General features: G+C 41.4%; 1 long non-coding RNA gene across 1 annotated transcript; it reads left to right on the forward strand.

The window, feature by feature from the left end:
* Window positions 1-14,933: 14,933 nt before the first annotated feature.
* LOC131914136 (uncharacterized) lies at window positions 14,934-23,469 on the forward strand. The gene is made up of 3 exons (XR_009380079.1): window positions 14,934-15,109; window positions 22,623-22,744; window positions 23,320-23,469. It is a non-coding gene; the product is annotated as an uncharacterized LOC131914136 (long non-coding RNA).
* Window positions 23,470-26,870: the final 3,401 nt, after the last annotated feature.

Consider the following 26,870-nt stretch of genomic DNA (forward strand, 5'->3'; position numbering starts at 1 on the left):
ACAGGTTCCCAAAGCCAGCTAAGCACCAGGGACATGTCCTGATCTCACTGCCAGTAGCCCTACAAACAGACCAAGTTATACAACTGTCACATAATACAGAGGGCCAAGATCAGTCCCATACTGACTCCCTAACTGTTGGTCCAGAGTCCATGTGATCCCACAAGCTCAGGTAGCAGGGGGAGGAGCTCAGTCCTACTTCAAATTGGTATGCCATGCTTTGTTCAAGCCCATGGGAGGCCTATCCTTTTCTGAATGAAGACAGAGGAGGAGAGGATGGGGAGGGGGGTAGATGAAAATTGGGGGAGAGGGAATAGGAGGAGAGGAGGGAGAGGCAAATGTAGTTGGTATGTAAAATAAATGAAAAAAAGTTAATTAAATAACATAAAAAATATATATATATATTAAAAAAGAGAGAGAGAGAGAGACTGGGACCAAATAGGTCTCAGAAACCCTGATAAGGGGTTCATGTGGAGACTTAATTAAAAACTAATGCACTAGGTACTGAGCAGATGAAAAAATTTGATCAGAGCTGTGCTTTAAGATTCACTCAGCTCCAGGAAGGGTCTAGAAGGCCAGGCTAGCAACCTTGGAACCTGCAAGGAATCTATCATAGTAGTTAGTATGTTAGGAAGACAGAGTTCAAGGAAATACTTACACCAGTTCAAAAGAATGTCCTAAGCAATTGGCACATGTAAAAAGTAGCATTATACAATGTGGTATGGCCGACATGTGAACTACATATACTTAATCTGTGCATAGTAGGCATCTGTAATCACAGTCATCACAGACAGTACAGGAACACCACCATCACCTCCAGCATCTCATCCCCCTAAGGAAACTTCCCTCCACCTCTCCCTCCCTCTTGTGTGGGCAACCACCAACATACTATCTTTCACTGCAGTGAAGATGCTTTCTAGACTCCATATGCACAGATTCATAGTGTGTATTATGTCTAACTGCTTTCAATGAGCTTAATTATCCTGATACTCATTGCTACTGTTGTATTTATCTTTTATTTTTATTTTATTTTTGCATCTCTCTCTCTCTCTCTCTCTCTCTCTCTCTCTCTCTCTCTCTCTCTCTCTCTCGTGCGCGCGCGCATATGTAAGTGTGTGTGTGTGTGTGTGTGTGTGTGTGTGTGTGGTACCCTTGGAGGCCAGAAAAGGGTGTCAGATTCCCTGAAGCTGAGCTGGAGTTACAGGCAGTTGTGAGTCTCCCAATATGGATGCTAGGAACTGAACTAGCAGAGTCCTCTGGAAGAGCAGCAGGTGCTCTTAAATGCTGAGCTATCTTTCCAGCCCTGTAATTACTTTTTATTGCATTATCATGTTGCTTATAGATGTTGGCTATTACAAATAAAACTGCTATGCATATGTGTGTTCAGGTCTTCTATAGACATAAGTTTCATTTCTACCAGTTAAGTACTAGAGGCAGAATGACAAGACCGTATGATGTGCATGTTTTCACATGTTAAGTGAAGAGTGCATAAGTTTTCTATTACTGGGATATTAGTAGTAGTTTAAATGTCATTAATATATTATGATATATGCAGGTAATAGAAAATTGTGAAGCTTTTTTAATAATGATAAATATGAACTTAGAGTTATGGCACAAAGACAACCACAACCTAAGAAAAAGCAGGTTGCAGACTGCTGTAAATATACTCACCAAAATCTTAGTGGTGTTTACACACATTCATTTACTTATTTAGTTATGTAAGGTGTTAGGATATAATCTTAATTACTATTTAATTTGTTTTCATAATTAGGAAAAATATTTTATAACTTCCCCCCAAGTAATTATAGCTATCCTGATCTCAGAAGGTATAAAGGGAATTGGAGAAAGGTTCAACCAAATAACCACTGGGTAACTGTGGCAGCTTTTACAGGATGGGAGCTTATGAAGTGAGATGTGAACCATAATCATATTATAATTAATTTTCTATTTGCTTTTAAAGTTCACTTTTAAAGCATTAACTATATAATTTTTCCTTAAAAAGAAGAACATTTTATTTTTCAGTATACATAAGGAAACAACCAGGAATCTGTGTTAATAATAGCTTGATTATTTCCAACGCAAATATCTAACTAAAGTAACCACTGATGTATAACCTATGCAGATCTATGCAGATCTATGCAAACAATTATTTAAATTGGAAGAGGAAGGAAGGGGTACTTGAAAATGGCAATATTTGCCAGATTGCTATTATGTCAGGAGGGCTCCTTGGTACAAGGTCACCAAATGAGAAATGAAGGACATTGAGCTTTGAGAGGACCCAGCTAGCCTTGGTAGGAGGATATTAGAAAGCTCAAGGTTAACGTAATTTAATAACAAACCATATGAAGTACTTTATTGTCTCCCAAATATCTAAAAGCATTAGCTGCCTTAGGCTTGTGAAACCCAATGAGGACCAGGAGAGGGATTTCATCTTAATTTCCATTTCATAAATGAGATGAGTAAGGTTCATAGGAGTTAAATAATCTGACAACAAATATTAGCATAACTCTTTAAAGATTTACCAAGTGCACTCTTACACATTTTCTCATTTAATCATCACAACAACAGGGTGGAGCATGGAGCAGATATAGCTTTTATTCTCCTTACCCATTTTTCAGATCAAGAAATTGAGTGTGCACGTACATTTCTTCCCTTATAATCATTGCCTTATTTACTATAGTAGAAAGCTGAAGACATAGATACATAGATAGCTCTCTCTCTCTCTCTCTCTCTCTCTCTCTCTCTCTCTCTCTCTCTCTCTCTCTCTGTGTGTGTGTGTGTGTGTGTGTGTGTGTGTGTGTGTGTGTGTGTGTTTGAATGGAAGAATGGAAAGGATACTATTATTTTTATACCCATGGGCTTTGTTGTACCAGCCATGGTGACATAGAAACTATTCTGTACAGTCCAGGACTTCTGTTCCTTCTGACAGTATCTTATACTAAGATGAAATAAGGTGTGTATAGTTAGAAAACAAAGATATACCAACTGGTTCTCAGCTTTGATTCCATTACTTTTGTTGCTCAAAGTTAACTTCTTAGTCTTTACCCTATTAAAAATACTTACTCCTTCAATAGTACATTCAAGTAAACCTAATGCTTCTTATTGCTCTTAGAAATTCTTTTGGGAAGCTTTCTTACATTGACAAGTTTGAAGATCATAGTCATGGAAGTATTTCCTACAAAGAGTAAAATGATTAGCTTAATATAAACTGTGTGGTAACACCACTCTCATTTGTATTTAATCCTAAGTAACTGAAGGCAAGAAATCTCTACATTTAAACTGATAATCCATTAAGTTATTGCCTAATGAATGATCATATCCATCACAAACTAGCCAGGGCCCCTGGTGGGTATTTTGTTTGTTTTTCCTCAAAATAAAAAGGCAAGCAAATGCCCTTGGAGTTTACTCAGCCAATCTCATGATACTTGACTGCCCTGAATCTGGTTAGTCTGGAGGTTATGAGATGGGGCATCCTGGCCTTCTGCTTATGAGCAAGAATACCTTTGATTTTTTTTTTTTATCATCCTTGTTTGGGAAATCTAAAATGACTTCTTTCAGAAGTTTGAAATTCATTTAATTGCGTAGCTGTGCATATCAGATACGGAGATGTCAAATAAGGAATGAGATATCTGGGACAAAGTCTCCCATCTCCAAGTGTAGCCTTTTACTCTGCCAAGCTGAATCATGCTGGGAGCAACAGCATCTTCATTTTAAAAGTAGAGGTCACACACACAGTGCATGCCTCATTACTGCTTCCAAATCTGCCCTTTGAGCTTTCTTAGCTAAAGACTCTGAATTTTAAAGATGATGGGAGGGAAATAACTTGTTTTGATAAAGGTAGGATATTTATAGACACATGCAGGTAGAAGGAGAAAGGTCTAAGGAGCATCTTTGGGATGTTGTGAGTAGAGGATATGTCTACAGTCTGTCTCACAGTGTTTAACTTGCTGGGAAACCCTCCAGGGATCCAGCCCTTATGTAGTGTAGTATAGGCTTGGGGAGGCAGGACCATGCTTGCCATCAGCCAGAGTGGCCAGACAACATATGCTTTACTCTATTACAATACTAGATGCATGCAGACCTCAGTGGATGATCCTAACTCCCTGCTCTCAGTCTTACTGCTCTTCTTTACCTTTCCATTCCGTCTTCTTTGTCTCCCCTCCTTCTGTCTCTTCTCTTCCTCCCTCCTGATCTCACATTGAGCTAGCAAGAACCAGAGGGGATGTAAGTGTTAGGATTTTGCACATTGCTTCCCTACCTCAAGCAACACCACAGAAATTACCGTGACCAGCTCTGGCAGGGTGTCCTCCTCCAAGGACTGCCGGAGTGCTTTGCATCAATTCTCACTTAGCCATTGGGAGGGAAAGAGGAGCAGAATGTTATTTTCCATCTTTGAAGTAGACAGGGAGACAAGCTAACAGGAACAGCCAGGACATGTGGTGAGCCAGGGAACAGCACCAGGTTACACCCAGTATCTCCAGTGCTCTCCAGTAATGGGCTGGTCTGCACAGGAGAAGTAGCTAATCGGGTGCTAAACAGGAAGCAGAGGCTGCTCCCCTGAAAGGAAGCAGAGCTCTCTGTGGGTGTTTGTGAAGGTATTGGAAGAATGACCAGTGGATATAAGTTATGAGAAAATGCCAGGAAATTAACTAGTTTTAACTTCCACAAAACTTTGAAAGAATAAAAACATGGGATCTTTTCCTCCATTGGGCTATCAGTAGAGGCTGAACTTGAACCACTCCCAACTGCACCCTCACTGCCTGTCCCTACCCTGTGTAGGGACATTGGAGATGCCTCATTCATACTTTCAAGGCTTTTAGTGAAGGTGAATGAATGAGCAACCACGTCATATTTTCGTTGTCTGCCTTCTTCTAGTCATCCAAAGAAGTGACATCTTCAAAGACTCGAGGATGGACTTAGGTACTGACTGGGCATGGGGTCCTTTTCACTATAGAGTGAGTCAATGGCTTTCTGAATATGGAAGGGTCATCTTTGTCCTTGGTTTCCATTGATGCAATGATGATAAGTTGGAAACCATTCTTGGGGGCATTAAGAAACATACATGCCATCCTTAATTACTTAATGATCCCTGTTTTACAAAGCCACTTAAAGTCATGGACAAGAGGTCATCCAGTGGATATGAGAAGGGGCCTCGCCGGGCTCACCCTCTTCAGTTCATCTCACTGCACCATGTGTCTGTGGCCACCTCCTAAGGGAGCAGTGAGTGGAATCTTGGACAGGACCACTGTTCTGTGCTCATCTCTTCAAAGTGGCTCTTTGTGTGCTGCAGTGGAGGTAGTCTCAGCATTAAATTGTTCTGGAAATTGGACATGATGAACACAGCAGCCAAATGTGTTGTTGCTACTGCTGAGGAATATGAACTTGCAGTTAATTTTATTCCATGTTGTCCTGCACACTTGGGCTAGGAGGGTTGACACTTGTGTACAGACATTTCCACATTTTTGTCTTTTACTCCTCTCCTCTATCCCATGCAGGGGTAGCTTTGGAAAGGCAGGGAAAGAAGAGCTGTTTTGCTTCGACGTATAGCCTTTGTTTTGACAGTTTTTTTTTTATCATGTTCTTTAGACACATTAAGTTCTTGCTTCCCCGTAGGAAGGGGATGGAAGAGTTCAACTTTACCTCCAGCCATACTACCCTTCCTTTTCTGATCCCCTAAAAAACAAAATAGTTGACACTCACCTGCTCAGGGGCACTAAGTCATGTGTTTTATATTCTTACAGGCTCACCTCCCACGCCTTCAGCAACAGCCATAGGCTGGGTGCTCAGCATCACCACACTCTCCAGCAGGATCTGTATTTGTGACCTAATTTACATTATTTTTTTCTCCTGCTAATAATTGCAGGGTAAAATACTAACTGAGAAGGGAAGGAAAAAGATGGTATGGATTCATCTGCCCATTCATCACACTAAGTGAAAATGCTACAAAGGGTGTGTGTGTGTTGGGGGGAAGTGTAGAGTCCAAAGAAGGTACTGGAAGTGCCCTGTATTATTCGTCTCATTCCTTGCTCATTGGACCCTTTATTTGAGACAACATGTCCCAAGGATTGACCATAGATTGGCCAGGAAGCAGGCTCCCATTGGCTGGGTATCAGATTTGCTGGTACCCTGATACTGCATTTTACAGCTTCTAGAATTGTGAGGGATGAATATTTACAGTTCAACCCCCTGCATTTATGATACTTTATTATAGCAGCACATAGTCTGGTTTGGCTAATGGGATATAAGTTGGAGTTGGTTTCCAAGAAAGGCTTCCTTTAGCAGAGGGAATGCTCAGGTGCTGCTAGCATTCAATTCCTCTCCTTACCTGGATATCAGTAGCCACAGTAGAGGTAACTAACATTGTATTTTAGGCTGAGAGACAGAGCACAAAGGCTGAGCATAGGTAGCAGATAACATTCCTGAGAAAAATATTCATTTGATTAATCCATAGACATGTGTGATGTAAGCCATTTAACCTGATACCCATCACTTTCTGAAATCTTAACCATCAAGGTTGCAGGGTCAGGAAGAAGGATCTTGGTGAAGTAAGTAGGTCACAAAGGTGGAACTATCATGAATGGAACTAAAATCCTTATAAGGGGAAATGAGAAATAGGTAGCTCCTGCTCACCATGTGAAGATACAAAAACAAAGGCTGAAACTTACTTTCTTATGTGTATACTTATTTTTCAGTATATAACATATACAATTATATTTTATATTTAAAGTTATGTTGTAAAAAGAATAGCTTTTATTATATATGTTATTTTTTTTTAGATGGGAACTGAGGCTTAAGTTCAGTGTTCTCTAAGATCATACAGCTAATCAATATTGGAGTTAACATTTATATACACATTCAGAGTCTCTTTAATTTCCACAAAGTAAAATATTGACTTCTGTCTTTTAAGGACTCTCAGTCTGATGAGAACTACAGAGAGAACAGAACTGGATTTCTGCTCACTCCTGTGTATTTATGTATAGAGTGTAGCCTCAACATTTTATTTTGAGTAATGGGAACATCAATATTTACTTGATGAACCACAATTTAGTGGATATTTAATACATGACAGCCGACAGGATAGGTAGTCTATGAATATGTGTGTATGCACATGTGTATCAGGTAGACATTTGAATGACAGAAATCAGATGTGAGTATCCTGTTTGCTATTTACAAGGAACTGTAATTGACTAAGAGAAGTTGCGGAATCCTTGAAGGAACTTGATAAGAATATCACACAAAGGGGATATTTTAGCTTGAACTTAAAAGGTGGTGAGGGTCAGTAGGTGGGGGAACTGAAGCGGATGTAGAAGGGCCCAATGTACTGAGTTCCCTGTGTGTGAGGATAGAAATGCTATGCAGCACTGGGTGTTACAATCACTCAAGACCTCCAACAGGTCATGCCAGCTGAAAAGGGGAAAGGGAAGGGTGAGGGGAATGAGACTCAAAATGTGGGTGTAGGGCATAGGAAAGTTCCTGAGTCTCATGGTAGACCAAGGGAGACATGCAACCTGGAAGCTAACACTCCCCTGAGGACCGACCATTCAGTTGGCTCAGAACCCAGCTCACAGAGTCAACAGGCTGGCACATGGACAGGATGACCCTCATGATGACACTGTTACTCAGGATGGGGAAGGTGATTGCTTTCTCTGCAGTGTCCCTTCACCCGCCATGCTCCATGCATAGCCTACTTCCTTGAAATGCTCCTCCCCGTGTGTGTGTGAGGATTCACGCATAAGAACAAACTTGAGCCATCACATCTCACTATCACAGAAGCATCTCTTAAGGAGGAAATAGCCCTAATGGACATCTCTATTACAGTAATAGCCAAGGCATTGCTTTCAAGTAGTATTAGGAGGCAGAAAGGAGACAGCCGATAATCTATGGTTTTTGCTTTTTTTTTTTTTTTTTAGGTATGAGGGTATGTTGAGGGGGTAGCCATCATCTTACATACAGAGAATTTATCCTAAGCTAGGTAAGCCTGGGCTCTCAGTGAGAGGACTCATCTGTAGGTCATCCTATTCTGCCTGAACCCTTGGCTGTTCACGTTGTTTTTGTGAAGTCTTTTTTTTTATTATCATATTCTGTTCAGCCCAGGAAGCCTTCTAAAGTAGGTGTGGGAACTGATACCTGTCCTGCCTCTGAGAAGCCAAGTGGAACCCCAAGCAGGGGACATGGCAGGGTTTCCTGTAAACCAAGGCTCTTTTAGTCCTTCCTTGGCTCTGGAGAAATCACAACTTTCTGATTGCCCCACAAAGCAATGGACCTGCCCCATTACCCTTGGGTGGTCCTTCCAGGGATCCTTCTAGTAGGGATTTGCCTACTCTTGTGATATACAAATAGCCCAAAGTGCCACTCATAGTCTCCCCTAAGCAGCCAAGCTGCCCTGCAGTTCAGAAATTGAGTCTCATGGACACTGACTCAGTTCACCTCACTTTACCATGGATTGTGTCCTAGTAACCCTTTAGAAATTGAAATTACTGTTGTGTTCGAAAGCACATTTGATATACCTAACATATTGACACTATAGATCAGAAACAGAGATAGAAGAATCATCTATACAACCTAGTGGTCAAAACCGTTGTCATGGTTTTGCCTACCCCTGCCCTTGTTGGGAGAAGTGAATTTACCTTGTGGATCACTCCAGGGTGTAACTAAAGGAGTGGGTGGTTTTGGAGTGGAATAAGTATGCATTGTTTTACTTAGGGACTCCTGTTTTGGTGCCATTGAACCCAGTGCATGTTTAGAACTGTTCTTTTAACCCCCAGCTTGGTGTTCCCTCTCTTACTTGCTTTATACACATGCCATACAACTGCTCTACCCAGCCATATATAGTTTTGTTTTGTTTGTTTTGTTTTGAGCAAGGTCTTTCTTAATTACTCAGGCTGGCCTTGAAGTCACTCTGGAGCCCAAGCAGGCTTTGAATTTGTGATCCCCCTGCCTCAGCTTCCTCAGCTGGGATTATACTGAGTAATTGAGATTCTAGGTTAGTGTGTGCTTGGGAGAATATTGGCATCTAAAGGGCTAGGGTCTTAATTTTTACTGCTCTAGTTACTACCAATTCAACCTTGGGAATGTAGTTAAGGTATTGAATCTTCCTTATCATTATCTGTGAAACAGACATGAAGACTTAAGTAACTGTCTCCCTGAAGCATTACAAATATTAAATGAGAGTTACTCAGCAGTGCTGGACACATGATAGGTGATAAATTAACATTAGCTGACATCATGACTAGTCTGGCATTGTCGGCAATTCTATGCTGGGTTTTGCATCTTTAAAGAAGACATGGCTAGATTTGTATGGAGAGGCCTAATGAATGTGAATCACCATGCAAGAGATACTCGAGGGAGGGGGCGGGAAATGCTAGTTCCTGTGCCTCCTTGCAGCAGACATGAGCACAGACCTTAGAGTAACAATGGAGGAGGTGAGATTGTAGAGGAGAGCAGTATGAGAGCATAGGCCACAGAGACATCTAACAAAAGCATGTGGAATTTATTCCCTTAGGAAAGAGTGAGCAAATAAAACTTTAAATCAAGGAAGAATGTGACCAGAGCTGTATGTGGAGAGACTGGGTTATAGTACCTTTAGAAATTCTTCTAATGGCTCCTGTATAATGCAGAATTAACTCCAAAGGTCTTCTTATGGCCTACCAAGCTCCCCCCACCCCCACTACCTACAGTCCAGCCTAATGGGCTCCTCATTTTCCTAGGCCCATCAAGCCTTTGCCTCTCAATCTACTTCACGTGCAGTATTTCCAGCAGGTTTCAGATAGTGATCTCCCTTCTTAGGACTCCACTAACATGCCAGGAGACCACTCACGCCACTCTCCTGTGAACATTGCACTTCTCACCTATCTTCCTTGCTCACTTGGTTTTATTTTTCATATTCCATGCAGGCTGGGATCTTATTTACCTTGTTGCCTCAACCAGATTGTTAACTACATGAGAAGAGGACATTTAAAGTTTTCCAGCCTCCAGAGCAGGGCCAGCATTGAGGAGCTGTAGAACTATTGTTAAACAATGGAATCATCTAAATGACAAATAGGCTGGTTTCTCAGTGCAGGTGAGAGACAGGGAGGCCATCAGGTAAGGCAAGGTACAAATAGATACCCAATACTCTGGTTCCTGACACATTACTTTTACAATACTGATTACCACCTAGTTGAGTCCTGTGGTGAGTGCTGAGAACACAATGTAGGCAGGATCCTTAGAGAAGACACAGCACTGAGACCAGATCATCAAGGTGGTGATAACAGAAAGTATAAGAGATCCAGAGACACATCATGGAGTATGTGTAGAAATGAATGCAGTAAATGTTTCCACCAATTTCGTGTTCATTAAACCACTTGAGAACTGGGGAAGGAAAAGGACAATCTCTTTCCCTCTGGGGTAACTGAAACCAAGCTGCAGCTAGCACAGATGAGAATCTGACAGAGGAACAAAGAAGAGGTAAGTCTGTGACATGTAGTGGACTAAGAGACAATTGAGGTAGTGGGTGTGGCTCTCTCTCCTCTAGTGGGCAGGAGAAGGCTAGAGAGTGAGTCAAGTTGGAGTTTAGCTCTGATTTTGATTTTGATTGCTGCTTATGGAGAAATTGAGGAGACTTGAGTGTGTTTCTAGTCTGTGAATAAGAGGGTTACATGAAAAGAAGATGACATACTCTCTTGATTTGACAAAAGACCACAGAGAGGAAGATATAGAATCAAGAGCTGAGGATTGATCCTTGGACAAAGAGGGAAATTCTTCTTCAGAATTATAGCAAGATGATTTAAGATATGGACCCCTCCTCTCTCTCTCTCTCATGCCTCTCTCTCTCTCTCATGCCTCTCTCTCTCTCTCTCTCTCTCTCTCTCTCTCTCTCTCACACACACACACACACACACACACACACACACACAATATATTCTTATATATGGGAGGGTTTGGAGGGAGGAAAGAGATAAATATTGTAATTATAATTTCAAAAAAAGATGGATTTATTTTGCTCTGGATGAGAGCTGTGGTTCCTCATTAGACCTAGATCTTTTTGGCAATAAATTAAAATGAGAGGACTTTAGAAGGTCTGGTTTAAAAAGCTGTATGAAGACCAGAAGACAAGCTCAGTAGCACCTTTAAGACAGGGATTGGAATTTAACCCAGAAGAATTACTCCTCATCCTCACACAACCCTTTCTAAAGAGCTGGCTTATTATCCATGTCCAAAAGTCAGACCTGGCACATGCTGTCCAAGTATCATCCCGTCCCTTATCACCACCATCTCACCATCTGTAGGAAGCTCAATGACTGGGCAGAGGTAACCAGCTATTAAGAATAATTGGATTTAAACCTAAGTCCAAGCAGGTGTCAGTGTATTACATTATTTTCCAAGTAAACAGCCCAAGGTAGTTGTCTTCCTAACAGTGACCCTGCTTGAACAGAACAATTATTAGGGTCTCCAAGTCAGAGGTAGCCCTAGCAGCTTTGGGGAGTGGCTACAAAAGTCGACCCCAAAACAGACCTGGAAATAACTTAAGTGTGTAACCATGTTCAATATATCTGACAATGGCCACAAGAGCAATCTCTGTCTTGATGGGCAGAGCCAGTGTAGAATGCACAGAATCAACTTCAAGGCTGAAAAGTGCTTGCCTAGATTCCTTCTGCAGGAAGTCCTCGGAAATGGAGCTATCTGCCTTGTCTGGCCTGTGGATGGGCATATGTTTCATAAGCTCTGACTCTGACCAGGATAAAACCCTGAGGGTCCAGAGTTAATATATGCCCTGTCTCTGCCACACCTGTGACACCGAAAATTTGTAATCACAAACAAAACCTGGACAGATTCCATGCCAGCCGTGACTTTAATTAAAGCTATTTAGAGGGGCTGAGGCTAATTTAAAGGTGATTGCCAGGTGGGTTTCTCAAGTCAGAAAGTGCTAGTTTGACAATTAATGATAGTGCAGGGCTTAATTGGATTCAGTTAAACAAGGAGAAGAGACAGAGGAAGAGCACAAGCTGCTGGGACCCTCTGTCCTCCTGGTGGCAGAGAAAGACAGAGAAAGGTCTAAGTTCTCATGGGAATGAGAATTGTGGGGAGTAACTTTCCATTTCTTCTGTTTGCATGTGAAATGAATGCCAGTTGCAGCTCAGCTTTAACAGATTTAGAAATGTGACTGCTCAGAGCATTAACTGGGACATAAAACCACAAACCAGGACACCTCACATACCTAGGATATGATGTTTGTTCTTTGACTCAAACTTAGCATGTTAAATATGCCAATTCGATTTCTCAATAAACAAATTTTGGAGAGGTGATCAAATTAAAGGACTTTTAAAGAGTAGTTAGAAAATGCCAACCTGATTCAAATTCTCTCCTGGAATTCCTAACTCCTTGGTTCTTTTAAAAATGTATTTTTCCTTATTCACCTTCTCAGTCCTTCTCCCTATTAACTTTGTGAAGTCATCAGAGATTTTCTTTACTTGTGAACAAAATCTACAGTTACAGTGGATGTCAGCTTGATTTTAATCCCTCTGGGCCTTACTACTACTAGAAAAATAAGAGAGCTGGTTGCGGTGGCCACTGGGAGCATGGCTCTACTCCACAGAACCAGGGACTCTACAAAGTATGAGGCTTCACTCACAGACTGCATGTTTCTTTGACCTGTACAGCCCTATACTAAATTTGACCAAAATTCATTTTAAATGACTGAAGATGAACCCATTTGTCTTAATTCGGGTTAGCATTGCTGTGATGGAAACACCATGACCCAAAGCAACTCAGGGTGGAAAGGGTTCATTTCACTCGGTTCCATATAACACTTCATCATCAAAAGCAGGAACTCAAGCAGGGCAGGTAGCAGGAGCTGATGCAGAGGACATGAAGGGCGCTGCTTACTGGCTCCCCATGGCTTGCTCATCCTGCTTCCTTATAGAACCCATGACTACCAGCACAGGGGTAGCCAATCCCACAGTGAGCTGAGCTCTTCCCTATAAATAACTAATTAAGAAAATGCCCTACATGCTTGCCTATAGCCTGAGCTTATGAAGAGGTATTCTCAGTTGAGGTTCCCTCCTCTCTGATGACTCTAGCTTGTGTCAAGTTGACATAAAACTAGTCAGCATACCTTTTAAGACCTTGTCTCAACTACCATCTTGTTCTTAGCATGACAGAGGAAACCACTTCAAATTCCTACAGCTAAAATGAGTATTGTTACTACCTGTGCGTCATGGAGGGTCCAAAGCTGAGAATTACAATGAGTGACCTACAGGGTGGTTGCACACTTCACAGCAAAGATCCAGGGCTCTGTGCTTCCTCTGCATTATAGCCCCTCACCTGGTAAGCACTAGTTGTGCTCCCAATGGTCTAGACCTGTCTTTCTAACTCTGTGTGTCTATAATTTACTTGTAGTGACCATTTTGGCGCAGGAATGATATGAGTGTTGAATTCTGCATCTCTGACTCCTGATGTGGTGCTCTCTGCCAGGCAGGCTTGTAGTAGGCCTCCACACATGTTGTGAAAATTGCTTAGCTCTCTTAACAGTTGCCGTGGAACTGAGAAACAGGAAATGCTGGACAGATGAGCTGCAACAGAGACCTCATTTCGTTCGGTCAATTAGAAAATGGACTGAGGCTTCCACATCTATTCCATGTGGGCAGCTGCTATTAGGCTTAATTTGAAAAGTCATTGGCATTGACTTCAAGTTTGTAGAGCTGTTCAGAGTCACTTAACTCTGAGCTCTTAACCTTGTATTAAGTACTGATTACCTTTGTTCAGCAGGGTGAGCCTTATGACCTTCTCCTTGTAGGAAAATGGAGTCAAGAGATTGGTGAGATATTTGTACAACTCAGTAGTTACTCACTTGCTACTGATTTGACCCCGTCCTGATCTTCTCTAGCCACATTTGGGATTCTTTTCTTATTTCTTCAAGAATTCCTACAATCCAGGTAGTGGCTCACACCTGTGATCTCAGCACTTGGGGGCCTAAGGCAGGAAGATTGCTGCAAATTAAGTGACAGCCTGAGCTAAAGAGCAAGATCCTGACTCAAAAAAACAAAAAACAAAAAACAAAAACAAAAAACCAAAAATTTGATTATCTACTTTTGCTGTTGTTTGGCATGTGTGTTTGTTTTTGGTTTTTACTTGTTTGAGGAGGACGCATTGTTTTTATAACTGAACATTCTGCCATGCACAGCAAGTCATTTTTGTTGCTAAGGCATTTACAAAGCTGGTTGCCTGAACTGATTACACCTCATTCTCTAAGAAGGCAAGCCTCAGCATTCCAACCATGGATTTTTATCTAGAAGAGAATGTTGATCTAGGCACAGCAACATCATCTGTGATCCTAATACCAGCACCCAGGAGGCTGAGACAAGAGGACTGCTGTGAGTTCAAGGGCAGCCTGGGCTAGATAGCAACAGTATCTCTTAGAGGGATAAGAAAGGGGTGGAGGGTAGGAGGAGGAGAAACACGTTTAAACCTAGTAACTTTTCACTACTTACTATGCAGCTTCTGCAGCACTGGAAATATTGAACACACATAAAATATCACTATGGGAGTGACAGCTGCTATACTACTCTCAGTTAATCAATGGTGAAGTTGAGATACTTATCAAAGTTGATCAAAGTTAAAATAGCCTTTTGAATATACTGATATTCTAGATTAGGTGGTCTGTATGAGAATCCCAGCCAATAAAACTATAACATCTCTGTCCCCTACTGTGTCTTTGAAATGTAATGATATCTGTCTTCAGCCATGTTGTAAGAATAACACTTTAGTAAAATTCCAGTAATTTTTCTTTTCTTCTTTTTGTTTTATCTCCATTGCCATCACTACAACAACTGCTGTCAGCACTACCCATTGCCATTAACCACCACCACCACCACCACAACCTGTAACTCTACCAACCACCATTATTACTTCATCACCACACCCTCTAGCAGCACCATCATCCAGCTGGTAAACAGCATCAGCAGGAACAGGAGACCTATCACTAGCTACATTTGGATAAAGGGCCTCTTGGTCCATAGGCATAAAGCTGGAACAGCAGAAATCATGGCCAACTTAAACTTTAAAAGAACCTCGGGTTGCATTAATGAGCCAAAAGAGCAAGGGAAAAGGAGACAGTCTGCTTCTGTAGTCTGTAGTAAGTGGTCGATAATAAGATTCAAGCTGTATTTGTATTCCTTGGGAGGAGGGAGGATAGAGGTGTCATTCCAGTAACCATGTCCATGGAAAAGGCTAAGTCGCTCCTTGAAAGTGAAAAGGAGTGGGTATGACGCTTCAAATTTTGTTTGTTCTACATCATCAAAAGGTTTTCATCCCTGCAGTTCCATAATATACAGTCTGGAAAGAATCTGGCATGGTTGCAGAGGGGCTGGACAAAGTTAGCAAGCTCCTGCCTGCCAAGTGAGGGTCTCAGCAGTGGGACGATAGTGGCAGAGCAGACGACAGTGAGCACACTGATTTCCTTGGAGAGAAGGGACCAGAAGATTTGCACAGACTGAGTCCTTCCAGGCTTCTGTTTTGTAGTCTCATCAGCATGGGGACTGAGCACTTAAGATACTTAGCCAAGCCAGCTGCTCCCTGCCATCCCTAAAGAGAATCAGCAAGATTCATTTGCATAGCATGGGATTCTCACATAGATCCTAGTGAAGAAGACTGAGTCCCCACCTTTGGAATTTTTATATAAAGAAACAGATATTTAGACAGGACAGCTGATAAAAGAGTCAGCATGTTATGAGTGTCTGCTGTGTGTCAGAGACTGTCTAAGTATCTCATTTAATCTCTGTGATCATGGAATAATACTGCCATTTAAGAGGTAAAGAATGAAAAGCCAGAAAATTTCGGACTGTTTCAAGGTTTTGCAGTGAGTCTTACACATAGCTCTAAGATTCTAAGATGAGTTCTGACACCTTCCTTATGCTCCTTGAAAATGTTACTGTTGGGTTTGGAAATGTAAATAGTGACCTTTCTCAGTACTTTAACTCACACCCTCTTGTACTCTGTGGAACCTCATCTATCCATTCATTCATTCATTCATTCATTCATTCAATGATTTCTTAGTATCTGTTATTTCATATAGTGCAGTAAGCATGTGTGGTGGCACACACCTTTAATCCCAGCACTCAGGAGGCAGAGGCAGATGGATCTTTATGAGTTCAAGGCTAGCCTGGTCTACAGAGTGATTTCCAGGATGGCCAGGGCTACACAGAGAAATCTGTCTCAAAAAAAAAAACAAACAAACAAAAACAAAAACAAAAACAAAAAACCAACCCTCCTCCCAAAAACAAACAAACAAACAAAACCCCACATCAACACAAAAGAACATAGAAAAGAAGACAGAGTCTTTGTCCCAAAGTGTCTCCTCTTATGTTGATGTAAAAGGTATAATAAACATAAAAAATGCATACATAGATATCTTCTATGAAATAAAGCAGTGATGTAAACATCATTGATGATGGGTCTAGGATACTTCAGCTCAAGCATTCAGAGAAAGCTTATGTGAGAAGACAATAGTGATCTCATCATTAAGGGGGAATATGCCTGAAGGATGAGAAACCAGGGACAACAGGCAGGGGTATCGAGAGTACTGTCTTCTCAGGCTATTGAAATACAAGCATAGTGACAATGTCAGTTTCCCGGAATGAAGTTCATAAGTTGATTTGGCTCAAATCATCTGAGGCATTACAGACATGGTAAGAAATCTGGAGTATAGTCTAAATGCTATAGTAAGGCACTGACAGACAAACCTTTGAAGTGAAATGGTCCGAGTTAAGTGTGAGGATAATCCTGGGTATTAGATATTGAGGGGATTGTAAGAGAGAAAGCAGAAAGGGGTAAACCTGAGGGTGACTATAATAATCTGTGGAAGAGAGTTGTGTTAACTAGTATGATAGCAATAAAAATGCAGAGGATACACACACACACACACACACACACACACACACACACACACACACACACGCGGAGGGGTGTTTGAAAGGAGTAAGGGAACCAGGAGAAGGGAGACACAAGAGGATTGGGTGTTGCATATACACAAAGTACATGATATACATGTATGAAACATCATAATTAAACTCATTATCTTACAAGCTAATTCTAAAATTAAATACATATATATATATAATTATATAAAAATCATATATATGAAAGAACTAGCCAAAGAAAGAGTTGCTAAATTCTTTGGGTTGAATAAAAATTCAGGGTGATTCCTGGTTTGGGCCCCACAGAATTTTAATTGGCTGGCTGCAGAGAGAGTTAGTGAGAAGGAAGGAAGAAGGAGCGAGGGGGAAGACTGTGTTGTATGTTTGAACCTGAGGTGGCAGGGCATAACTTTGTCTTCATGTGGGTTAAATGTTTGAATCTTGACTCTGTGTAGACAAGAAAAGGGACTAGGCTGGGGGTATAAATTTGGGGATAACTGAAACATAAACTAAATTTAAAACCGCAAGATTGTGTAGGTCCCTCCCAGAAAGGGTCTAACAGAAGAACTGAGGATGAAGGATGGAAACCCTCACTAGGCCAGGAAGAGAAAGGGGTACAGAAGAGCAGGAAGGAACAACTCCAACAAGCAAACAAATAGGCTGTGGTTCTACGGAAGCCTGAAGAGGAAGGCAGTCTCTGTGACTCCTGCAGCTACATACTGCTGACTGCACATTCAAAATATTTGGAAATAAATTGTCACTGCACTAAAGAAGCTTAGGCCTCTTTCTTGTCCCTGTCCCCTACACAGTATGGCATAGTGGCTATTTATACATGTGTGAGGGATTATAGGCAGAAATGATTCATGTCTTGAGGAGGACTGTGAAGGCTACATGCAAATACTACATTACTTTACATGAGACACCTGAGCACCTGCAGATTTGGGGTCTGCAGCAGGTCTTGGACCCATGCCCACAGACGCCAAAGAGCACCTGTATTTCTTGTAAATGCTGCTGAGAAGAGAAACACAATGGGGAGATGAAATGACTTTTGGCAATTTGGTGAGATGGAGTAGCTGATGACCTCGATAAGAGCTGTTTTGTTGGGATGGACTGAGTTGAAAGCTCAATTGCAATGGGTTCAGAAGGGAACAGGAGGTGAGAAAGGGGAGAGATGGAGAATATAGACAACGCTTTTCTCAATCTACTCCTAATTACACTTAGTCTATACCACAAAAGCTAGATATTGACAAGACGGTGAAAGGCCATTTGCTGTTCCCAAAATAACTGTGGCAAATGGGTGGAAAGCCAATTTTGTGGTCCAGCTTTGTAACTTGGTCCATTTTTAAACAGCTTTCATTATCAGGAAGTTATTGCTTCTATTGACCTGAGAGATGTAAACTTGTTTTCACTTTATGGAGCTAGAAGCATGCTAAGCTTCATTAGTATACCACTCTGTACTCATAGGACTTCAGAGCCTCACCTTTCTACATCGGTCCATACTCGCCTCTTCATTACTGATACCCTGTGTGAACCCAGAGAGCACTGTGTGTGCTCGTTTGTATGGCGAAAGCTGGCTTAGTCTATTTCATGTTGCTCTAATATCTGGTGCTGGGTAACATACAAGGAACATAGATTGATTTTACTTGGTTTTTTTTTTTTTTTTTTTTTTTTTTTTGTGGCTAAAAGTTGAAAACAGCATGGGGCCGGCCTCCGACTAGGGTCTCCTAGCTGCATCACAGCATGGTGAAATAGCATGGGGCCAGCCTCTGACTAGGGTCTCCTAGCCATGTCACAGCATGGTGAAATGGCACAGGGAAGCAGAGAAGTTCAAAGCCGGCTAAGCATGTGGGTGGCTTCGCTTCGCAACAACCAGCTCTTGTGAGAACTTTCCAGCACTCTGAGAACTGTGTTATTCCTTTCCAAGTGCGGTTCTCTATGACCTAATCTTCCACTAGGCACCACCTCTTAAAGTTCCTGTCACCTAAATACCCAGTGGTCTGGGGAACAAGTTTCTAGCACATAGTCTTTACTTGCAAACCATACCCGAACTGTGAAATAAGTGTTTCCTTATCTAAGTTTGCTTGTTCTTAAATATGAATAATGATACTCTAGGCCATACATTCTTCATGGAGAATGTATTGTTTCATGTCAAAATAGTAGTTTGGAAAGTAAAGTTTGATATTCTCTTCGTTGGAAGCCACTATGACTTAATTAGACTCTTATTTTGGTGGGGTAATAGTCCCATGCTATTATTTGTTTTACCTTCACATCCCTACTCTCCAATTCTGGAATGAAGATAAATGCTAATTTCTTTACAAATGCCTTGCTCTCTCACAGCCTACTGATGTTTTCAACTTAAAGGGGGGAAAAAGTCTGGATGATTCTTCATTAGAAGTGTGCTATTAAAATTGTCAATTTCTTGAAATACGTGGTTGAAAAACCATCCTTTTTCCCCCCACTGTGTGTTACCCTAAACTATAGACCTGTCACCAGGCAGCGTTCTCACATGTGGGTACAGAGAAACTGTGGGAAGATCCAAGTGGCACTTAAATTACATTCTCCCTTTGATTCTTAAGACATTTAGTGCCATTTAGCAGAATTCCAGTGCAGTCGGTTCCACAGAAGCAGGGGCTGTCCTTTTCGAAGAGCCTCTGCTGTGGTGGCTGAGGAAAAGAAATCAAGTCTTCAGAACAGCAGGGCTGGCTTTTCTATCTTGATCTTCATGGCATTGAATGTGCTCCAGTGTAGGGTAGACTAGGCAGCCTTTATTTGCCAGCTCCCTGTTTGGGTACCATGGCATTTTTGGTAAGAAGTTCTTTCTGTAAGTAAGACCAAGGTCAGAGAGAAAACAACAACAAAGGTCATTTCTTATTTCTTGCAGGAGAAAGTTTTGTTCTTCCTGTCTGATAGTTTCTAAAGAGAATATTTTCTATTCCTAAGTCCTATTTTCTTTCTTGCTGACTGCAGAGCATGCCCCGTTATTTCCATCTCGGATCTGGGAGCAAGGTGGTGTTCCTTCGATCCTGTACCTTAGCTGAAAGAAGAGGTTCTTCTATGAGGAAAGTCGCTATAGAGTGCATAAAATCTGTAGGGAAGAATGGCACCATATTTGTGGTCATCTTGGTGAACAGATGCTAAAAACTGTGGAGATGTAGGTCAGTGTCCCTGAAAAAAGAAAGGCTCCCTGGAGCTTCTTGGCCAGGCATAGCTGTCCTCTCGCTAAGAATGACAGTACCTCCCAGAGTAGAGCTAGCCCAGATTCCAGCCTTTGTGAGTTCTGCTAGCCCTCACGAAGGAACTCCATGTATAGCTTTTTTTTTTTTTTAACTGAATCACCTGTCTCAGGCACTGTATAGGCTAGTTTTATGTCTACTTGACACTTGGCAAGAATCATCAGGGAGGAGGGAAGCCTCAGTTGAGAAAATGCCTCCATAAGATCAGGCTGTAGGCATGCAAACATGCAGGGCATTTTTTTTTTTTTTTGATTAGTGATTTAAGGAGAAGAGCCCAGCCCATTGTAGGTGGGGCCATTCCTAGGATGGTGATCCTGGGTTCTATAAGATGCAGGCTAAGCCAGTCATGGGGAGCAAGCCCTTCCACCACGGTCTCTGCATCAGTTCCTGCCTCCAGGTTCCTGCCCTCATTGCTTTTGATGATGAACTGTTATATGGAACTGTGAATGAAATGAACCCTTTTCTCCCCATGTTGCTTTTGGTCGTGGAGTTTTAACACAGCAATAGTAACCCTAACTAAAGCAGACACCTTTCACAGCAATCCACAAAGGATTCTCTCATGAGATTTAAAATGAAAGATGAGTAGTCACTCAAGGTTACACAAGGAACTAGCAATTTAAACATAAAAAATTTCTGCAGAACTGCAGACATCAAGGTGAAGTCAACTCCATTATAGACTTGTGCAACCCACAGACATAATGGTATTAATTCCTGATCCATATTCAAAGGAATTATAAAATACCTCACCAGCTGTAGCTAAGGGAATCCTCTTTGCCTTTGCTGCCTTCTGTGATCTTTGTTTACTCTCACAAAAGATTGGATTTTCTGAGTAGTCACCACATGCCTTGCTGTGCAGCTCAAGGTACAAGTATGAAGTGGGCACAGGTGATATTATTTAGGGACATTAGTGAGACTTAAAGAAGCAATGTCACTTGGAAAAACAGCAGAGGAACTCGGGCACATACCTCAGACACAAACCCTGTACCAGACAGGCATATAAAACCGATTACCCTTTCCTCAGCTCTTGGCTCTGATTCTCTCCCACTAGACCATGACCATCCTCTCCATCTTTCTATACAACAACACAGGTGAACAACCTTTGAGTTAAATATTAGTTGAATCTTCCCTAGTAGTGGACATTCCAACATGATTTGGACTCAACATCCACTCTTATCATACTAAGTGAAACCAACATGTAGTTTCTTTACCTGGAAATGCACCCCGATTAAACTTCAACATAATGTTTTCTTTCCACTGCTATTCTTATTAAATTCTGCTTCAGTCCATGAAGTCTTACAGTTTTGTAATAGAGTTGCTTGCTCATCTGTTTGTGCATGTCTCTCAAAGGCATCAGCAAGGGAGACGGGCAGAGCACTCTGCTCCAGCTAAGTATCAGAGGAGAGTCCTTTCTAAACATTTGCCTATGGTTACTTCATGGGTTATATTACCAAAATCTCTCCTTATTTATGAAGGCAGTCTCCTGTCAACACTTAGGCAGCACCTGCACCATGGAAGGCCTTGTGCTAGGCACTGGCAGGATTCAATGATGAATTAGGCATGGTCCTTGCCCACAAGCAGCTCACAGATGAGATGTGCTAGACAAGATTCAATTGACATCTGGGCCCTGGTGAATCAATGGCTCTCATTTGCAGTCGATCTTATTCATCACAATCATGGAACAGTTAGTGAATGGTCATTGAGCACACACATTCCATAACAGAGACTTTAGTCACAGTGACTAATCAAAGAAGACAAATTCTGTGGCTCTTCCTGCCGTGAGTCCTTTCTCCCTCTCTGAGAAAGAACTGCTTTTTAAAAACATTAATAGAAGGCGTCTATAACTGACTATTGGGTCAAATGTGAAGGGGTACCATTTATTTGTGCATTATCAGGTTTTATGTATCTGCATTTAGTGCCAGCCATTTGGCATACTCCTTTTCAGGGTTCTCTTTCTGTCTTTCCTTTCAGTTCATCATTATCCTTTATGAATACCTGCTGTTAGAATTCCTAGCCACTCCCCCAGCTACATGACCACGCGTGCTCTGTCCAGTAGCCAGGCAAGATGCTTAGTCATCCCAGGGCCTTATGTCCTACGTAATCCATGTGCTTCATGATGGCATCATTTGCATGCAGCATGATTACGTAATCTATGCACATGTGGGGCGTAGCTATGTAAGCCCATATGCACATGTGCGGGAAGGGGGGGACCTATAAAAGCAGGTTCTACCTATTCTCCCTCTCTCTTCCTGCACGGTCATTCCATGGGCCTATGCACACCCCTTCTATTCTCTTTCATTAATAAACTCTTGTAGTGGGTTTAGTTGTGCCTCATGGCTTCTCTTGCATGGTAAACAGTGACGCTTAGTAGATAACATTACACCACTTAATAAATAACATTGGTGTAATAAATAGCACCTGCATACACTGGATTATGATGAACCAGGTGACTGGAGGGTTGCTCTCTTTTGCTTTATTCTCATCTTTTCCGTTCTACCCCCAGTTGCGTCCCTTACTATGTTATGAAGAAATGTGAGGCATAGCTTCAGTTCCACCAGATGAAGAAGACTTTGGCCCCAGGACCAAAGTCAAGTCAAGATCACATGACTTGCTGTGCAGCTCAAGGTACAAGTATGAAGTGGGCACAGGTGATATTATTTAGGGACATTAGTGAGACTTAAAGAAGCAATGTCACTTGGACAAACAGCAGAGGAACTCGGGCACATGCCTCAGACACAAACCCTGTACCAGACAGGCATATAAAACCCATTACCTTCCAAGTCAAGATAATCTCTGCTTATTTGGAGATGCAATTAAGAACTCTCCTTGTGTTTTAATGCAGATTGGATCTTCAGCTGCTAGAAGTCTCTGTATTTCATTATTTCTGTATCCTTGTTTTCTAAAGCCACACACATCCATAGACTTCTTGCTGCCATAGTGATTACAGGATAAAATTTTCATAAAGGTCCTTGAATATCTCATATTGGATTGCCACTATTAATACAAGTCTACTTTTTGTGTCAGTGGTCAAAATGTCAATGTGAAACAGTCTGGAGCCTACAGTGTTCCTTGGCTGTGACTAAGGAAATGTCCCCCATGTTGGTCATCCCCACAGAAATATCTTTATAATCATTGTATGTCAGAGCCAACCAAGTCCAGCTGCCAGGAGAAGTAATATAGCTTTGCTATATGCCCTGCAGGGCCAGTGAACAAAGGACCACTATGGAGAAGTGTAGAAGACACAATTGACTTTCTGGCCACAGGTGCTTTTCAAGATGTTCACATCAGAAACAAAGGCGAAAATCCAAAACTATGTTCTCAAGAGCAAACAAAAAATGGTATAATCAATAAATTCCCCAGCAACAAAAAGCAAATAAAAACAACTTTGTGTTTAACCTAAAGCAAAAAATTTAATTGAGTTTATCTTTCCCTTGACTGTAGACATTATGAACCCCAACACCCTTTAAGATAATATAAAACTATTCCTTCTGGAAGGCTTCCAGAAGTTCTAGAAGACGGTCTTCGGTGAGCTTATTGTAATGAATCAGAAGACTTGCACTAAAGAAATAAAATCAGCTGCTGTGAGTTCATGTTGCAATATCCTTGACATGTCTTGAAGACAGTATTACATAGTGTTCCTTCCCTGTGCCCTTACATTCTTCCTGGCTCCTCTTTTATGGTATTCTTTTAGACTTGCAGTGTGGGGGAAGGTCTTGATAAAGACATCTCATTTAAAGGTGAGCATTCTCAGTCAGTTATTCTTAGTACTTTGGCTAGTTGTGAATATCTGCATTGAATGCAGCCTACTGCAGAAATGTTTTCTCAAACAAGATTAAGAGCACCTCAGGCATATTGGTATAAATGTAAGTATTTAGAAAGCAATTTGACATGACTATTTAGCAAAAATAACAATAGCTTCTACCCTATGGCCTATAGCTTGTCCAGCCATGGGTTTTTGACCATGTTTATAGTACTAGGCATGGATTCTCTCCCAAGGAACGGGCCTCAAATCCAACAAGAAAGCAATCATTTACCTCATAATAGGTTTGCCACTATTGTAACAATGGGCAGATCTTGCCTGGCAGGTCAGCATTTTAGCATGATGTAATCTAACATTGGGTATGACCATTTACCAGCACAAGACTGGCACAACATCAAACAGCCAAACTTTTAGCATATATAGGATATGAATACATGCAATGCCACCTCTAACTGAGGATCTATTGACAATTGATAGTTGCTGGGGGGAGGGAGAATCAATCCTTGGGGATATATTCTCTGATTGATGGCCCATATTCCAATGGATGGCTCCACACCCATTCACATAAGAGAAGCACTAAGTGGATTTAGTGTGTTATGGAAAAGAAGAGGAAGAAGAGGAAGAGGAAGAGAAGGATGAGGAAGATCAAGTGAGGTATGAATTTGAGTGATGGGAATGTCGAGGAAAATCCAGGAAGGAGATGGAAGGGAGAAAACTGGGGGTAGGTGTGTATGTGTATTTCATGGTTTGTGTGTGTGAAATTTTAAAAAGATAAAAACAGTGACAAAAATAAAAAGGCATAACAACACATACTTACAGCTAGCATCCAGCCCAACAAGACCTGAGATTTCTTCCATAGATACTTCTCAGATAGGTTGATAGAATCATGTAGCTAGTAAGTGGCCAAACGCTGCTTGGAGCCCAGGTTTTCTGAAGCAAAAAACCGAGATCTTTACTGCTAACATTTCCTTTAAAGTCTACTTGGAAATGCACATACCTGAAGTACTGTCAATGGCATGCTGGCATGCTAACAGCAGACATGGTTCTGTGGTAGAGACACCCTGATGGGAGCATTGCCTTCATGTTTCCAGTGAACTGTTCAGCGGGGCGTATTTCAAACCCCGTTATTTGCATTTTTGTTCCTCTGAAGTCCCCTCTTACCATTCAGAATCTCTAGCTATTGGCCTCTGTTCATTCTTCTACTTTAGAAAGCAAGAATTACTCAGCAAATCCCTGGGAATTCTCTCACCTGCTGAAGCTTACCTAGATGGTGGGGTCTGGCTGGCTCTCTAGCATCCTACTTGATACATAAAAGTTCTCTGTCCTTTGTGTTTGGGACTGACATGTTAATACCAATTAGGGACTCAGGACTCTCCCCAAAGATGATGACATTGGTGACAGTTGAGGTCTCATATGGCTGAGAAGGTCTAATTCAGTCTAGTTCTGTGTAAGTGTCTGTATCTAATTAATACTTACACTGTCATTATCAGAATAATTACCCCATTTCGTCTATGTGGATGTATCTAAATAAACTCACTTTTGAGTCAAGATGTATTTTAGAGTACAATTCTAGGTTAGTCTATGCAAATCTCTGGTCTTCTGAGTGCCATACATGCCAGTGCCCAGATGTGAGGTTATAACTAGTTTTGCTTTAAGTTGTTAGTTGGAGCATATCTAGAGAGCTCATATTCACACAGCTATCACACATGATGAGCTGTATTGGTCATTGAAGAGCATTAAGCAGAGGCCAGGGCTGAAGGCACAATGAGGAATGTCATCAGGGTAATCACTGAAGTTTTAGGTAGCTTCTAGCCTAGAGGACAGTGTTAGAAAAATGATAACTGCTTTCTTTGTGTATCTGAATGTTGATTAGATTTGTTCTCTATGACCCTAGAGGACAAATCTAAAAGTGTAAAGATGAATGTACAAAAAGGTATATCAGTTTGTTGGGAAATAAAAGAAGAAATAATAAAAAAAAGAGAGAATTATTGTGGCAGGGAAGTGTTGTGTGTATACAGGGAGTTCCTGACAATAGAGATCAAGAAACGAAGCAAATTTATTAAGCCAGTAGTGATGCTGTGGAGGGGAACCTGGTGTTCACTTAAGAACCGGGCTATGGCTCTGGATCACTACAATTTCATATTGTTTTCTACAAAGGGTTGATGGCAAGATAAATACTTTTGGGAAACAAACATAGTGCATTTGTTCCTGGAGGTGTGTGTTCCACATTTGGAACAGAAGACAGACTAATTTCATTTTGTATTTTGTTTATACCAGGTTTTTCCAAATGCTATTGCTCTCTGTCCATTTTTTAGAGTAATCCCATATGTCCACATTTTAAATACCATGGAGAAATACTTTGTAGTCTTTCTGTCATGAGATTGTAGATACCAAGAAATTCTGAATTCTGTGGGGGGAAAAAAATGTGACTTTGATGTGATGGAGGCCTGTCTAGATATGACATTGTTGTGAGAAACTTGGGTGTTTCCAGGGCCTCAGGCTTGATACAGGGTGGGCTCACAAGCATCTTTACTGAGGTGAACAAGATGATCTAGATGGATGGAAGTCATTCAGGCTGTGGTGATAGAACAATATAAAGCTGTAGAGTGAGGATCTCATCTCTGGCAAATCCCCATCACTTCATCTCAGTGTTTCTTTTACAGCTTCTAAGAGTTGTCCCAGTTCTGAGGAAGGTATATGTCTCTTAATTAGAGGACAAAAATTTGGTCTGTAAGTGCTGTGGGTTGGGACCAAAGTCCATCATGGAACTGTCCAAGGTTTTGTCATGAACGTAGGTAGCATCAGCATGTGAGCATGGTTTAAGTAAGCTGCATCTTATTTCCCATGCTCTTTAAAGTAAATGGCGTGGACAAAGCCTTTATAGTTAACTCTCATATACATCATGCCACCATAAAGGAAGTCAGGACTTCTGAGCTCTAAAGATAGGTGTGATGACCATTATGCTACATGTGAGGAAAGAGACTGAGTTCA

The sequence above is a fragment of the Peromyscus eremicus genome, chromosome 7, assembly GCF_949786415.1.
Source record: "Peromyscus eremicus chromosome 7, PerEre_H2_v1, whole genome shotgun sequence".
Lineage (NCBI taxonomy): Eukaryota > Metazoa > Chordata > Mammalia > Rodentia > Cricetidae > Peromyscus > Peromyscus eremicus.